Source organism: Bubalus kerabau, chromosome X, assembly GCF_029407905.1.
Source record: "Bubalus kerabau isolate K-KA32 ecotype Philippines breed swamp buffalo chromosome X, PCC_UOA_SB_1v2, whole genome shotgun sequence".
Classification (NCBI taxonomy): domain Eukaryota; kingdom Metazoa; phylum Chordata; class Mammalia; order Artiodactyla; family Bovidae; genus Bubalus; species Bubalus kerabau.
In genome coordinates this window covers 86,625,837-86,644,117 of record NC_073647.1, presented here as the reverse complement: position 1 = coordinate 86,644,117, position 18,281 = coordinate 86,625,837, and the positions used below count along the sequence as shown (strand labels likewise).

The window sequence follows — 18,281 nt, the reverse complement described above, 5'->3', positions numbered from 1 at the left end:
AGAAGAGGTGGCAAGAATACACAGAAGAACTCTACAAAAAAGATCTTCATGACCAAGATAATCACCATGGTGTGATCACTCACCTAGAGCCAGACATCCTGGAATGTGAAGTCAAGTGGGCCTTAGAATGCATCACTATGAACAGACCTAGTGGAGGTGATGGAATTCGAGTTGAGCTATTTCAAATCCTGAAAGATGATGCTGTGAAAGCATTGCACTCAATTTGCCAGCAAATTTGGAAAACTCAGCAGTGGCCACAGGACTGGAAAAGGTCAGTTTTCATTCCAATCCCAAAGAAAGGCAATGCCAAAGAATGCACAAACTACCGCACAATTGCAGTCATCTCACATGCTAGTAAAGTAATGCTCAAAATTCTCCAAGCCAGGCTTCAGCAGTACATGAACCGTGAACTTCCAGATGTTCAAGCTGGTTTTAGAAAAGGCAGAGGAACCAGAGATCAAATTGCCAACATCCGCTGGATTATGGAAAAAGCAAGAGAGTTCCAGAAAAACATCTATTTCTGCTTTATTGACTATGCCAAAGCCTTTGACTGTGTGGATCACAATAAACTGTGGAAAATTCTGAAAGAGATGGGAATACCAGACCACCTGACCTGCCTCTTGAGAAATTTGTATGCATGTCAGGAAGCAGCAGTTAGAAGTGGACATGGAACAACAGCCTGGTTCCAAGCAGCAAAAGGAGTACTTCAAGGCTGTATATTGTCACCCTGCTTATTTAACTTATATGCAGAGTACATCATGAGAAATGCTGAACTTGAAGAAACACAAGCTGGAATCAAGATTGCCAGGAGAAATATCAATAACCTCAGATATGCAGATGACACCACCCTTATGGCAGAAAGTGAAGAGAAACTAAAAAGCCTCTTGATGAAAGTGAAAGAGGAGAGTGAAAAGGTTGGTTTAAAGCTCAACATTCAGCAAACTAAGATCATGGCATCTGGTCTCATCAGTTCATGGGAAATAGATGGGGAAACAGTGGAAACCATGTCACACTTTATTTTTTGGGCTCCAAAATCACTGCAGGTGGTGACTGCAGCCATGAAATTAAAAGACCCTTACTCCTCGGAAGGAAAGTTATGACCAACCTAGATAGCATATTCAAAAGCAGAAACATTACTTTGCCAACAAAGGTCCATCTAGTCAAGGCTATGGTTTTTCCAGTGGTCATGTATGGATGTGAGAGTTGGAGTGTGAAGAAAGCTGAGTGCCAAAGAGTTGATGCTTTTGAACTGTGGTGTTGGAGAAGACTCTTGAGAGTCCCTTAGACTACAAGGAGATCCAACCAGTGCATTCTAAAGATCAGTCCTGGGTGTTCATTGAAAGGACTGGTGCTATAGCTGAAACTCCAATACTTTGGCCACCTCATGTGAAGAGTGGACTCATTGGAAAATACTCTGATGTTGGGTGGGATTGAGGGCAGGAGGAGAAGGGGACGACGGAGGATGAGATGGCTGGATGACATCACCGACTCGATGGACATGAGTTTGAGTGCACTCCGGGAGTTGGTGATGGACAGGGAGGCCTGGCGTGCTGCGATTCTTTGGGTTGCAAAGAGTCGGACACGATTGAGTGACTGAACTGAACTGAGTCTGAGGCAAACTGGCAGGTATCATTATCCTCTTCTTACCAATTAAAAATAAAGACAAACAATTTCAGAAAGATTATATGATTTGCTCAAGCAAGTTTTAAGCAAATGGAGGACTCTGATTCAATTCAGGATTCTGATTCCTCATTCACTACTTTCAAATTCACATAGCTGAATGGCAAGGAGGAATCATAAATAAGACCACTTCTGCTTCTTGTTTCTGTAGTTCAGTTACCCATTTATCAGGTTAAAATGAAGAATTATTCCAGCTTGCACACAGTCTTTCTAATTTCTATAAGAAGAATGTTTGGTTTCCTGGAAATTGTAGTGTGGTATAAATGAGGGTCTTTCCTGTTTATAATGGAAAAATATTTTCCCTAGGCAGACAGAGAACACCTTGCTGGTTTCATTGTTCTGCTATTTTTTGTTTGATTTTCAAAAATTTGTACAAGTGACAGGTGAAAGAGATTAGGGCTACAGATGAGGTAAAGCTCTTTTAGCTGAGGCAAATAGAAGATTAAGTGGGATTAGAAGTTTAAAGACAAAAAGTGGGTTTAAGTGGCTGCTATAGGTGACTTAAAAATGTATCCAATTTACACTGATAATTAGAAAGTGAGAGATGAGTAAAATGAGACAAGATGAGAATCTGGATGCAAGATTTAAGTGAACCAGAAAATAATGAAAAAAGTCTTGAATAGTTAGGAAAAATACATCTACATATTTACCATTTCTATATGTGAAATTTCTAATATTTCATTATTACTTTAATAAGAAGTGATAATATTTGGTGATTAAAATATATAATTATCCAAAAGACCATTTCTCTAGAAACCTTTACTATGACAGAGCACTCAACACTTTAAAATTTATCTTTGCCAGGAAACCTTTTTAAAACTTGAATAATTAGTTGAGTTGATTGAGTCTTAAAGGATAACATTGTGAGAAAGAACAAAGCATTTGCTACTGTTAGAGATATTTTCCACTTCAGATGATATTGAAACAGTTTTGAGAGTTGTATGAGTCAGAAATTCTTTAATATAAGTGTAAGTGTTCATATAGAAACTTTTTAGTTTTCTTTTTTATTGAAGTTTAGGTGATAGTTTCAGAAGTACAACATAAGTGATTCAACATCTTTATATATTGTACTTCATTTAATGTTATAAAATATTGGCTATATTCCCTGTTCCATACATTACACCCTTGTAGGTTATTTTATACATAGTAGTTTTACTTCTTAATCCGCTACCCCATCCCTCTCCCCAGTGATAACCAATGCTTTGTTCTGCATATTTGTGAGACTTTTTATGTTTTGAAGATTCCATTCATTCATTGATGGACATTTAGTCTGCCTCCATATCATGGCTGTTGTAAATAATGCCCTTATGAACATTGGTGTACATAATGTCTTTTTTGAATTGGTGTTCCTTTTTTTCAAATATTTACTCTGGGCCGGGATAGATGGATCATATGGTAGTTCTATTTTTAGTTTTTTGTGCAGCCTTCATATTATTTTCGATAGTGGCTGTAAGCAATTTATATTCCTATCAACAGTATATCAGTGGTCCCTTTTCTTTATATCCTCTTGGACATTTGTTATTTGTTGTCTTTTTGATGATAGTCATTCTGACAGATGTGAGGTCATATTTCATTGTTACTTTTATTTGCAGTTCTCTGATGATTAGAGATGTGGAATGTCTTTTCTTGTGGCTATTGGACATTTATATGAGTTTTTTTAAATGTCTATTTAGGTGTTCTCTCTTTAATTTTTGATATTAACTTGTATGAGCTGTTTATATATTTTGGATATAAATCCTTTATTAGACATTATCATTTACAAGTATTTTCTCCCATTCAGTAAGTTGTATTTTCATTTTGTTGATGGTTTCCTTTGTTGTGTAAAAGCTTTTAAGTTTGATTAGGTCTTATTTGTTTCTTTTTGTTTCTGTGTCCCTTGCTTTAGGAGACAGATTGCTAAGATTTTTGTCAAAGAGTGTACTGCCTGATTTCTTCTAGGAGTTTTATGGTTTCCAGCCTTACATTTAGACTATAAATCTATTTTGAGTTTATTTTTATATGATATGAGAAAAATTTCTAATTCTATTATTTTACATACAGCTATCTAGTTCTCCCAGCACCACTTATTGAAGAGATTGTCTTTTCTCCAGTATGTTCTCCAATATAATCTTGCCTCCTCAGTTGTTGATAATTGACCAAAATGCATGAGTTTACTTCTAGGCATTCTATTTTGTTTCATTGATCTATATGTTTGCTTTTGTGCTAGTTCCATGCTGTTTTGACTACTGTAGTTTTGTTATATAGAGTGAATTCAAGAGCATTATCCTTCTAGCTTTATTCTTTTTTTTTCCTCAAGATTGCTTCTGCAGTTCAGGTTCTTTGTGGTTCTTTATGAATTTTAGGATTACCTGTTCTAGTTCTGTGAAAAATACCATGGGTGTTTTGATAGGAATTGCTTAAATCTGTAGATTGCTTTGAGTAATATGGACATTTTAATAATAACAATTCTTCCAATCATGAACACAGGATATCTTTCCATTTCTTTGTATCATCTTCAATTTCTTTCAGTGTTTTATAGTTTTTAGAGTGTAGGTCTCTCATCTTCTTGGTTAAGTTTATTCCTAGGTATATATATATATATATTTTTTTTTTTTCTAATGCAATTTTAGATGGGGTTCTTTTCTTGCTTTCTCTTTCTGATAGTTCATTATTATTGTACATAAAAGCAATGGATTTCTGTGTAAAAATCATGTATCCTGCAACTTTACTGAATGAATTTATTAGTTCTAGTATATTTTTGGAGACTTCAGTTTTTCTGTGTATAATATTATGTCATCTACAAAAAGTGACAGTTTTACTTATTTCCTTCCATTTTGGATGTCCTTTATTTTTCTTTTCTGATTGCTATAACTAGGACTTCCAGTACTATGTTAAATAGATATGTTGAGAGTGGACATCCTTGTCTTATTCCTGATTTTAGAGGAAAACCTAAGAAGCTCATTTTAAATAAACCTTTTCCTTATCTCTCTTATTTTAGCATGTAGGAGCTATTTGAACAAACCCTTAAAAGAAGAAAAAGCAAAAAATAAGAGACTTTTATCATAAAAACAGATGAATGCAAGGCAAAAAGCAAACAAACCAAATACCTGCTCTCTTAACAACAACAACAACTCTCCTCTACTCATGTACCCTATTTTACTGGCCACAGAACCTATACACTTAGCTCCAGATACTGCTTATTTAGTATTACTTTCTTACTACTCTTCATCCCACATCAATTTTGGGATCTCAAGTCAAAATTCTATCAAAATCCTTCACTGGTTTTAGAACTTTCAGTCAGTTCAGTTGCTCAGTCGTGTCCAACTCTTTGTGACCCCTTGGACTGCAGCACGCCAGGCCCCCCCTGTCCATCACCAACTCCTGGAGCTTGCTCAAGCTTGTGTCCATCAAGTCGATGATGCCATCCAACCATCTCAACCTCTGTTATCCCCTTCTCCTACTACCTTCAGTCTTTCCCAGCATCAGGGTCTTTTCCAATAAGTCAGTTTTTCACATCAGGTGGCCAAAGTATTGGAGTTTCAGCTTCAGTACCAGTCCTTCCAATGAATATTCAAGACTGATTTCCTTTAAGATGGACTGGTTGGCTCTCCTTGCAGTCCAAGGGACTCTCAAGAATCTTCTCCAACATCACAGTTCAAAAGCATCAATTTGTCAGCTTTCTTTATGGTTCAACTCTCACATCCATACGTAACTACTGGAAAAACCATAGCTTTGACTAGACACACCTTTGTTGGCAAAGTAATATCTCTGCTTTTTAATATGCTGTCTAGGTTTGTCATAGCTTTTCTTCCAAAGGGCAAACATTTTTTAATTTCATGGCTACAGTCATGATCTTCAGTGATTTTGGAGCCCCCCAAAAAATAAATTCTGTCACTGTTTCCATTGTTTCCCCATCTATTTGCCATGAAGTGTTGGGACTGGATGCCATGATCTTAGTTTTTTGAACGTTGAGTTTGAATGTAAAGTTTAGAACTGTAGTGATTGGTTAAAGCTGAGTTAGCATGCTTTGTAATATCCTCTATATTTTAATACATATATTATTTGATTTTTTAATATTGTTTTCTTCAAATTCAGCTATAATTGTGGTACACATTTCTTACCTGTAAATCAAAGTTTCTCAACCAGCATTGTAGACATTTTGGGTTGCTCAATTATTTGAATTGGACACTGTTCTATATGTTATAGGATGTTTAGTGGTATCCTTGACCTCTGTACTCTAGATACCTGTAAATCCCCTGCAACTTGTGATAACCAAAAATATCTCCAGAGATTGCTATATATCCTATAGAGGCTAAGATCACCTCCAGTTATAAGCTATCACTGTAGCTCTAGAATTATCTAACACTACCTTTATATTAAACTGATAAACACACAGCAGTAGCAACAAAAATAAGCTTACTCTTTTTCAGGAACAACCATAGCAAGATAAAAACAACAAAATCTCTAAATTTTGAACCATTTTATTCTTAATATAATTAGTAAAATTAATGCCCAGTCAAGGATTTTTAAATTATTGCAACATTTTCACTTTGTAGGCAGTGGAAAGAGCAAGGCATTTGGAATCATTCAGAACTAGGTTCAACTTTCTGATTCTTATACTGAATGGCTGCTTTTCTTGGACAAGTTATTTAACATCTTTACATGTCAATTTCCTCATTTGCAAAAACAGATAATAGCATTGATTTTCTAAGTTTATTGTAAGATTATCTTGAAAGTTATAAGAGTTAAAATAGAGGCACTCAGACAATCAGACATAGTAGTTAAGTAATGTCTTCTCTAGCCAAAAAAAGAAAAAAGATACCCCCCCAAAAAACCCAAAGACAAAAATGAAAACAACACAAACAAAAAATACCTCAACAAAGAGGTAAATATCATCTAGAAAAGTACTTGAAACAAAAGAGAAAACTACAGTGTTGAGGTAAAAACATGGCCTTGGTACTTGGAAAAATTGGGGCATTTATGATAACCACTCCTTGAGAAAGAATTAATGTCAAAAGAGAGGTTAGAGGAGACAGTTACAAATACCAGAGGGACTTTTATAAGAATATACTGTTTAATATTCTTCTGTATAGAAAGAATGGGTAAATGTTGATTTAATCAGTTTGTAAAATCAAGGAGCGTATAGATAGAGTAGGGCTTCCAAGGTGGTGCTGTGCTGTGCTTAGTCGCTCAGTTCTCTCTGACTCTTTGTGACCCCTTGGGCTATAGCCCACCAGGCTCCTCTCCATGGGGATTCTCCAGGGTCAAGAATACTGAAGTAGGTTGCCATGCCCTCCTCCGGGGGAATCTTCTCAACCCAGGGGTTGAACCGAGGTCTTCCACATTGCAGGTGGATTCTTTACCATCTGAGCCACCAGGGAAGACCAAGAATACTGGAATGGGTAGCCTATCCCTTCTCCAGGGAATCTTCCTAACCCAGGAATTGAACCAGAGTCCCCTGCATTGCAAGTGGATTCTTTACAAGCTGAGCTACCTGTTTGTAAAATCACAGAGTGTATAGGTAGAGTAGGGCTTCCCAGGTGGCACTAGTGGTAAAGAATCCACCTGCCAATGCAGGAGATACAAAAGATATGTGTTTGATCCCTGGGTTGGGAAGATCCCCTAGAGTAGAAAATGGCATCCTAATCCAGTATTCTTGCCTGAAAAATTCCATAGACAGAGGAGCCTAGCAGGCTACATTCCACAGGACTATAGACATTTGGACATGTTTGAGCACGTGCGTGCGCACACACACACACATAGAGTAAATGTAAATTTGCTTCTAGAATCATTTTTTATTTTTTTTTAATTGGAGAATAATTTACAATATTGTGATAGTTTTGGCTATACATCAACATGAATCAGCCACAGATATTCGTGTCCCCCCATCCTAAACCCTCCCTCCTCCCTCCCACACTATTCTTCTGGGTTGTCCCAGAGCATTGGATTTTGGATGCCCTGATTCATGCATCAAACTTGCACTGGTCATCTGTTTTACTTATGGTAATATACATGCTTCAATGCTATTTTCTCAAATCATCCCACCCTCACCTTCTCCTGGTTAGTCCAAATGCCTGTTCTTTACATTTATGTCTCCTTTGTTGCCCTGCATGTATGATCATTGGTACTGTCTTTCTAAATTACATATATATATATATATATATATATATATATGCATTAATATACAGTATTTGTCTTTCTCTTTCTGACTTACTTCACTCTGTGTAATAGGTTCCAGGTTCATCCACCTCATTAAAACTGATTCAAATGGGTTCCTTTTTATAGCTGAGTAATATTCCATTGTGCATATGTACCACAACTTCTTATCCCATTCATCTGCTCATGGAAATCTAGGTTGCTTCCATGTCCTAGCTGTTGTAAATAGTTCTCCAATGAACATTAGGGTACATGTGTCTGTTTCAGTTCTGGTTTCTGCAGGGTGTACACCCAGCAGTAGGATTTCTGGGTCATATAGCAGTGTCAGAAGATACCTCATTGTGATTTTGATTTCCATTTATCTAATAATGAGTGATATTGAGTATCTTTTCATATGTTTATTAGACATCTGTATGTCTTCTTTGGAGAAATATCTGTTTAGGTCTTTTGCCCATTTTGTGATTGGGCTGTTCATTTTTCTGGTATTGAGCTTCATGAGCTGCTTGTTTATTTTGGAGATTAATTCTTTGTGATTTGTTTTGTTTGCTATTATTTTTTCCCATTCTAAGGGCTTTATTTTCACATTGCTTATAGTTTCCTTCATTGCACAAAACTTTTAAGTTTAATTAGGTCCCATTTGTTTATTTTTGTCTTTATTTCCATTACTCTGGAAGGTGGGTCATAGAGGATCTTGCTGTGATTTATGTCATAGAGTGCTCTGCCTATGTTTTCCTCTAAGAGTTTTATAGTTTCTCATCTTACATTTAGGTCTTTAATCCATTTTGAGTTTATTTTAGTGTGTGGTGTTAGAAAGTTATTCTAGTTTCATTCTCTTACACGTAGTTGACCAGTTTTCCCAGCACTTGTGGAGACTGTCATTTCTCCATTGTATATTTTTGCTTCTTTTGTCGAAATAAATTGTTGATAGTTGCATTGATTTATCTCTGGGCTTTCTACTTTGTTTCATTGATCTATGTTTCTGCATTTGTGCCACTACCATACTGTCTTGATGACTTTATCTTTGTGACATAGTCTGAAGTCAAAAAGATTAATTACTCCGGTTCCATTCTTCTTTCTCAAGATTGCTTTGGCCATTCAGGTCTTCTGTGTTTCCACAGAAATTGTGAAATTATTTCTTCTAGTTCTGTGAAAAATACCATAAGTAGTTTGATAGGGATTGCATTGCATATAGACTACTTTGGGTAGTATACTCATTTTCCCTATATTGATTATTCCAATACAAGAACATGGTGTATTTTTCCATCTATTTGTGTCATCTCTGATTTCTTTCATCAGTGTTTTATAGTTTTCTGTATACAAATCTTTTTTCTTTAGGTAAATTTGTTCCTAAATATTTTATTCTTTTTGTGGCAATGGTAAATGGGATTGTTTGCTTAATTTCTCTTTCTTATTTTTCTTTGTCAGTGTATATAAATGCAAGGGATTTATTATGTGTATTGATTTTATATCTTGCAGTTTTACTATATTCATTGATTAGCTCTAGTAATTTTCCAGTGGCATCTTTAGGGTTTTTTATGTAGAGAATATATAAGAAGTTGAGGTCTCCCTTGACCACATTAATCTTATTCTTTATACTCCCTCCTGAAAACAACTACCTTCATGAGGTACTGTGTATCCTTTTACATGCATAAATATACAGTCATGGGTAGTATACAATATTTTGTATGCATTCTTAATTTATATAAATATTGCACCTAGTATATGTCCAAATTCTATTCTTTTTCCTCAGCTTTGTTTTTGAGACCTATCTGTGCTGATGTATCTACATTTGTATATATAATAACCCACCATATTAATATGCCACATTTTATTTATCTATTCCAATCTTGATGCATATTTATAAACTGCTTTCATTTTTTTTTCAGCTATAGGCAGTACTACTCTGACTCATTGTGTCTCACTGTACACGTTTGCAAGAGTTCTCTAAGGTCTATACTGGAATTGGAACTACTGGGACATTAGGGTAGAAATAGCTATTTTGAAATGAATAAGAGAAGTACCATTTTATATGTTAAAAGGTTTTATATACTGAAAAAATGAAGATTCAGAAAGGAATTAACTTTGAATGCATTTTATGGAAGAGCTAGCTTTTCTTTGGGAATTGGTGCCTTAGAAATCACACATGCCTGCTTATTTCAAGAACAGTACAGTGAAATAAGATTGCCTACTGTGTGCTCAGTATTATAAAACTGACGTTATCAGTAACAGATTACTGAGCTGGATGGACTCTGAATCTGATCCAGAATGGCCTTTATTATGCTTTATTCAATTAGAAGGAAACATTATCTACAGAACAAGATCAATGTATCAGGCAAAAGTCTACAAAGACTAAATATATCAGGTTAATTGCATATTTGATTTGCATAGCTCTGGTGTAGAATGTTTGTCAGGCACTTCCATCCTCTCTGAACTTCACAATTTTAAAGACTATTGTTAGTTGTAGCTGAGCTATACTAAAAATTAATATTTCCATGTATATATTAATAACTCCTTCCTAAAATGGGGTATTGGGTAAGGCATGTGAAGATATATAGGAAAATATATATCACTTGATTCACAATAAAACTAGAATAAAAGAGGCAGCCAGTTTAAAAAAATTCTCATAAGAATATAAAGAAAAATAAGAATTTATGAAAAAAAAAGTCAAAGTATAAAAAGCCAATCCTATGGACACTCAAGACAGTAACTTGTTCAAATGGTATTAAACAGGCTTTTCATAGAACTTTTCATTGAGATAACCACTCTGACTACAATATGTCTCAAATTTTGTATTTGGTTAAAAAAGAAGAAAACCCAAACAAACAAACAAACAAAAAAAAACTCTTATTATTCCAGACTTTGAGTATCTCAGTTGCCTGAAAACAAAACAGTGACTTTCAATGGCAACCAAATTCGTCTGACCAACTTCCAAGTCAGGTCCTATGCCAAAGCTTAATCAGAACTGGCAATTGTCCAGATTACACAAAAATTAATTACTGTCTGTTTATGTTTTTCAGATTTAATTCTTTGTGAAAAAGAGATCATCTGATATTTGACATCTATCTAACTGAAGTTTGACTAACTGAAGGTAAGATAGAAAGTTTAGAGAGATGCAAGTTTACAAATTAGAGGGAAAAAGAGCGGTTATATAACTTGATAAATACTGTATATCAGTTTGGTATGAATTAAGCATTTCATTCTTTATTTTGCCCTTCAGATCACACATCATTTAAGATGCTTTTATGAACAGGGTAGAGGATCATCTTGAAAATTCCCTTTGATAATAATAATAAATAAAGTATGATTTTCATAAATAGTTTTTCAACTTTGGATAGAAGAAAGATTATAGATATACACTTGACAAGCATATGCTCCATTATATTATTCTTTTTTTTTTTTTTTTTTTGCATATCTTTTTTGTTTAAACTTATATTTCTCTATTAGTATCCCTTTCTCCTTTGTTATTAACTTTATCTATTTTTTTTAATTTTCATATTCATCCACAGTACAAGTCTTTTGGATAATTCAAAAATTATGCTTGACCAAGGAATCTCAAGCTCAACCTAGCTTTTTATACTTTAAACCCGAAGGAATTTACTGGAACTCGTAGGATGCAGTGCACTTAAAATGAAGTTTTAGTTCATAGTGTTATGCCAAGTGCATGAGTGTATAAGTGTCCTAGAAGCCTATCAACTTCTGAAAAGATGCCATTAAAATTTAATATCAAACATTCAGAGTGATGTGGGTTTTCCGTTTGGTGCTAGTGATAAAGAATGTGCCTGCCATTGCAGAAGACAAAAGAAACACAGTTCAATCCCTAGGTCGAGAAGACCCCCTGGAGGAGGACATGGCAACCTACATAAGTATTCTTGCCTGGAGAATCTCCATGGACAGAGGAGCCTGGCAGGCTACAGTCCATAGGGTTGCAAAGAGTAGGACACGATTGAAGTGACTTAGCACACATGCATTCAGAGTGATATAATCACTGTGGTAATCACACTGGTAAACAAGTTGGGTTACTACCTAATTTATTATTATTAATATTATTGTTTGTGTGTGTGCCTTTTTATTTTTTTTATTTTTGTCACCAAGTTATGTGCGACTCTTTTGCAAACCCATGGATTGTAGCCTTCCAAGCTCTTCTGTCCATGGAATTTTCCAGACAAGAATACTGGAGTGGGTTGCCATTTCCTTCTCCAGGGAATCTTCCCAACCCAGGGATCAAACATGCATCTCTTGCATTAGGCAGATTCTTTACCACTGAACCACTTGGGAATACCTATGTGTGCATTAACTCTTCAATTAATTTAAAATCTTCCTTAGGACCAGGTCATTTTATTCCTTATGTGACTTTGACCACTGGAACCAACTGATTTACTTGCACATAGTTGAAATTTATTTAGTACACTTTTAATGTTGATGAGGTTTTATTATTACTTTTAAAAATAGAATTGTTTTATTCAGAGAGCTATCTTCATATCCTGTTACATTTCTTTTATTGAAAGAAATATGCAAATGTTTGAGAAATTAGTTATTTATAACAGATAATTGCTGAAAAGAAAAGAGAAACTCTTAGGCAATTTTCAATAGCCAAAAATGTCTGTTAAAATCATCTTTCTCCTTAAGTGAACAGTATATCTAAAGTTGAGAACTGCTTGTTTAATACAAATAGCAGATGCTTTATATCTTAACATATTAGTTACTTTTGATACCAGTCAGTACCTGAGCATGAATCAACTTCCCACAGAATTAGCAGTGGAAAATACTCTCTTAATGAACCTTGGATGTCTTTGGGCTGATGGTGATAAAACAACATAATTTTGGTACTAGCAAAGCTGATCATGATTTTATGAATGATATAATTATAACTTAATTGACTGATGATCCTGCAACTTTATAGTTATTGAGTTCAGTCACTCAGTTGTGTCCAATTCTTTGCAACCCCATGGGCTGCAGCACGCCAGGCCTCCCTGTCCATCACCAACTCCCGGAGTTCACCCAAAATTATGTCCATTGAGTCAGTGATGCCATCCAACCATCTCATCCTCTGTCGCCCCCTTTTCCTCCCTCCTTCAATCTTTCCCAGCATTAGGGTTTTTTTTTTTTTTTTTTTCAAATGAGTCAGCTCTTCGCATCAGGTGGCCAAAGTATTGGAGTTTTAGCTTCAACATCAGTCCTTCCAATGAATATTCAGGACTGATTTCCTTAGGATGGACTGGTTGGATCTCCTTGCAGTCCAAGGGGCTCTCAAGAGTCTTATCCAACACCACAGTTCAAAAGCATCAATTCTTCAGCACTCAGCTTTCTTTATAGTCCAACTCTCACATCCATACATGACTACTGCAAAAACCATATTCCATAAACCATATTCCAAAACCATTATAGTTATTAAATATCATATATTAAAGTGTCCTTCTGGTTACAGTTCCTTTCAAGAGAAATGTGTCCTCCCCAACCACAAAAAAACAATATTCATTATGAGTAGCTAAAAAAGAAGACCCTGTCAAAATACCATGCAGTTACATGTTACAGCAAGGAAGCCAGCAAGTCCTATTTTATTATTATCTTAAACTGTATATGAAACATTTTACTGATATTTACTAGAAAGAAATGTGGTAAGAACTTTTAAATACTGTCCCTCTCTAAAATGGAATAGATAAAGAGCTGTCTTCCAGCTTGTAATCATAAGAAAAATTGAGATCACAGACTTCACAGAGAACACACCAATTTTATCACAACCAATAGTTTTCTCCATGAAGCAGACTATGGTTTTAATTACTTTTAGGAATTTTTTCTTTGTGGATAGGCTTACCCTATAAAGTCTTTATACTAATGACATAATAGGGAATATCTTTGCTGAATCTAATTAATCAATTAGTACACATTGATGGATACCTTCTATTTCCCCACACTCTGGGTGAAAAAGAAATGTAAGACATGAATTATGTCCTCAGGGAAGTTACAACTCAGTTGTAGGAATCAAGCCAGCATATATTACATAATTAGATAGTATCAAATGTCAACTTCACAGCTCTGGCATAGAAGAGATCAATGTTGATTAGAATGATCAAGGCTTTATGCAAGACCTTATGCTTAAAGGATTAGGATACACCAAGGGAAAAAGGAAAGTAATTCCAGATTGGTAGAATGACAATAATGAAAACAGAGAGTAAGAATTAATACCTGTTTCCACTCCAGGGGTATGCCTGTGTTGGTTTGGTCAGTAACTCCACCTTATATCCTAACTGGGAGACTACGAAACTCTAAGTTTTGTATAATATCTTAATAACATTTTCCCAGTTAATTCTGTTCTAAGTAGTAGAGATTAAAGATGGAAATCTTTAAAATATAGCTCAGAGCTGTATATTAAAATAGTTTTACAGGTTTCAGAACCAGATGGGTGAGACTGAGAAATCCGTTGTCCCTTTCTTGTCAGTTGATATTTATGGCATCATTACACTTGTATGCTTAGTCACTCAGTTATGCTATTTTCAATAGCAACCTCATAGATGGCAGCCCACCAGGCTCCCCTGTCCCTGGGATTCTCTAGGCAAGAATACTGGAGTGGATTGCCATTTCCTTCTCCATATTGCTGCAAATAGCATTATTTCATTCTTTTTAATGGCTGAGTAACATTCTTTTTAATGGCTGAGTAATATTCCATTGTATATTTGTACCCCATTTTATCCTTTTGTCAGTTGACATTTAGATTGGTTCCATGTCTTGATTATTGCAAATAGTGCTTCATTCAACATTGGGTGTGCATGTATCTTATCAATTATGATTTGCTCTAGATATATGCCCAGGAGTGGGATTACCGGATCATATTTATTGTTTAACCAGCTTTAGCATTGCTTTTCTGTTCTTGACAGAATAGGTACTTTGTTAATTAAATATTTTAAAATGCCATGACATTTTAATACATAATTATTAACTTCATGGTGCTGTGTATTCCTAACTTCCAGCATTAACTTTTAATGCCTTGAATATAAAGTCAAGTTTCTTGTTGTATTAATATCCTGAACACAAAATGGAGCATAATGGCCAGAGTTTGTTTGCTTCCTGTTTTTGTCAAGAAAGAAAACCTGTGTGTGGAATTCATGGCAAGTTCCTCACTTCTTGTGGCTACTTTTCTTTATTAGGAAGTCTTTGGTGTCTTCCTTCAGCCTGGCCTCATTTACCATATCAAACAAAAATTCCTCAAAGTTTATTTCTGATATTGTTCCAAAATTTCCAGGGTTAGATCTGTTTTTTATTTATTTATTTTAATTAGAGGCTAATTACTTTGCAATATTGTATTGGTTTTGCCATACATCAACATGAATCCACCACGGGTGTACATGTGTTCCCAATACTGAAACTCCCTCCCACCTCCCTCCCCATTCCATCCCTCTGGGTCATCCCAGTGCACCAGCCCAAAGCATGCTGTATCCTGCATCAAACCTGGACTGGCGATTCATTTCTTATATGATATTATACATGTTTCAATGCCATTCTCCCAAATCATCCCCCCCCCACACACAGAGTCCAAAAGACTGTTCTATACATCTGTGTCTCTTTTGCTGACTCACATACAGGGTTATTGTTACCATCTTTCTAAATGCTATATATACACATTAGTATACTGTATTGGTGTTTTTCTTTCTGGCTTACTTCACTCTGTATAATTGGCTCCAGTTTCAACCACCTCATTAGAATTGATTCAAATGTATTCTTTAAATGGCTGAGTAATACTCCATTGTGTATATGTACCACAGCTTTCCTATCCATTCATCTGCTGATGGACATCTAGGTTGCTTCCATGTCGTGGCTATTATAAACAGTGCTGCGATGAACATTGGGGTACACATGTCTCTTTCAATTCTGGTGTCCTCTGTGTGTATGCCCAGCAGTGGGATTGCTGGGTCATAAGGCAGTTCTATTTCCAGTTTTTTAAGGAATCTCCACATTGTTGTCCATAGTGGCTGTACTAGTTTGCATTCCCACCAACAGTGTAAGAGGGTTCCCTTTTCTCCACATCCTCTCCAGCATTTATTGCTTTTGGATCACAGCCACTCTGCCTGGCGTGAAATGGTACCTCATTGTGGTTTTGATTTGCATTTCTCTGATAATGAGTGATGTTGAGCATATTTTCATGTGTTTGTTAGCCATCTGTGTGTCTTCTTTGGAGAAATGTCTATTTAGTAATTTGGCCCATTTTTTGATTGGGTCATTTATTTTTCTGGAATTGAGCTGCAGGAGTTGCTTGTATATTTTTGAGATTATTTCTTTGTCAGTTGCTTCATTTGCTCTTATTTTCTCCCATTCTGAAGGCTGTCTTTTTACCTTGCTTATAGTTTCTTTTGTTATGCAGAAGCTTTTAATTTTAATTAGATCCCATTTGTTTATTTTTACTTTTATTTCCAATATTCTGGGAGGTGGGTCATAGAGGATCCTGCTGTGATGTATGTCGGAGAGTGTTTTGCCTATGTTCTCCTCTAAGAGTTTTAGAGTTTCTGGTCTTATGTTTAGATCTTTAATCCATTTTGAATTTATTTTTGTGTATGGTGTTAGAAAGTGTTCCAGTTTCATTCTTTTACAAGTGGTTGACCAGTTTTCCCAGCACCACTTGTTAAAGAGATTGTCCTTTCTCCATTGTATATTCTTGCCTCCTTTGTCAAAGATAAGGTGTCCATATGTGCATGGATTTATCTCTTGGCTTTCTATTTTTTTTTTCATTGATCTATATTTCTGTCTTTGTGCCAGTACCATACTGTCTGGATGACTGTGGCTTTGTAGTAGAGCCTGAAGTCAGGCAGGTTGATTCCTCCAGTTCCATTCTTCTTTCTCAAGATAGCTTTGGCTATTCGAGGTTTTTGTATTTCCATACAAATTGTGAAATTATTTGTTCTAGCTCTGTGAAGAATACTGTTGGTAGCTTGATAGGGATTGCATTGAATCTATAGATTGCTTTGGGTAGTATACCCATTTTCACTCTATTGATTCCTCTGATCCATGAACATGGTATATTTCTCCATCTATTAGTGTCATCTTTGATTTCTTTCACCAGTGTTTTATTGTTTTCTATATATAGGTCTTTAGTTTCTTTAGGTAGATATATTCCTAAGTATTTTATTCTTTTCGTTGCAATGGTGAGTGGGATTGTTTCCTTAATTTCTCTTTCTATTTTCTCATTGTTAGTGTATAAGACTACAAGGCATTTCTGTGTGTTGATTTTATATCCTGCAACTTTACTATATTCATTGATTAGCTCTGGTAATTTTCTGGTGGAGTCTTTAGGGTTTTCTATGTAGAGGATCATGTCATCTGCAAACAGTGAGAGTTTTACTTCTTCTTTTCCAATTTGGATTCCTTTTATTTCTTTTTCTGCTCTGATTGCTGTGGCCAAAATTTCCAAAACTATATTGAATAGTAGTGGTGAGAGTGGGCACCCTTGTCTTGTTCCTGACTTTAGGGGAAATGCTTTCAATTTATCACCATTGAGGATAATGCTTGCTGTGGGTTTGTCATATATAGCTTTTATTTTGTTGAGGTATGTTCCTTCTATTCCTGCTTTCTGGAGAGTTCTTATCATAAATGGATGTTGAATTTTGTCAAAGGCTTTCTCTGCATCTATTGAGATAATCATATGTCTTTTATTTTTCAATTTTTTGATATGGTGCATTACATTGATTGATTTGCAGATATTGAAGAATCCCTGCATCCCTGGATAAAGCCCACTTGGTCATGGTGTATGATCTTTTTAGACCTGTTTTTTATACCCTGACTCTGGCACCTGTGACTTTTGGAAAGTTAATTTCCTCATCTATAAAATGAAGATAGTTATATTTTCTTCTTATAGTTGTAAAGATTAAATGAGATAGTATACTTTATAACATTTAACAGACCACAGGAAACAGTTAAAAATTTAATAAAAATCTAACATTTTATTGTCAAGAGCAGCAGCAGTAGAATAATTTTAACAGTAGTAATTGTTGTTCTTGTTGCTATACTGCCTTTTGTCATAGCAGTATGTTGTATCATAGCAAATGTGCACATTTAGTTCACTGATTAATCCATGCCTGAAAATTAATTCTTAGGTCTGTGCTATTTGATAGTTTATCATGGTATTTTAAGAAAAGTTGAAAGTATTTTGATTTTCATTATTTATAAAACTAAATAGGTTGCTCTAATGACATGTGAGAGGGAGAGAGTGTGTGTGTGTATTTTTTATGGAACTTATTCCACAACTTTAATAATGAAAAAGTGTCATTTTTGAGAAAATAACACAACTGTTTTGTTTTTCTGGCACTTAATCTTTAACATAGATCTTATGTTGTTTACTTTATAAACTAACTTTAAGATCTTGCTCTTTTATTACAGTGTACTTAAAGTAGTAATATTTTCACAAAAAAGTAAAACATGGTATTGTGGGCTGTAGTTTATGATTTTATTTTTTTGAATAAGGACTTTTTCAGTTATCTTTT

At 35.1% G+C, this 18,281-nt stretch overlaps 1 protein-coding gene across 10 annotated transcripts in view; it reads left to right on the top strand.

The window, feature by feature from the left end:
• The window catches only part of TENT5D (terminal nucleotidyltransferase 5D), a 75,256-nt gene that overhangs the window by 4,492 nt on the left and 52,483 nt on the right, over positions 1-18,281 (top strand). For 8 of the 10 annotated variants that reach the window (XR_008708111.1, XR_008708109.1, XR_008708112.1 and 5 more), the window contains exon 2: positions 10,833-10,903. The gene's annotated coding sequence lies outside the window, so the exon portion shown is untranslated. Of the gene's footprint in view, positions 1-10,832; positions 10,904-11,321; positions 11,450-17,498; positions 17,993-18,281 lie in introns of those variants that run through there. The other 2 variants (XR_008708113.1, XR_008708114.1) reach the window with 2 other exon arrangements.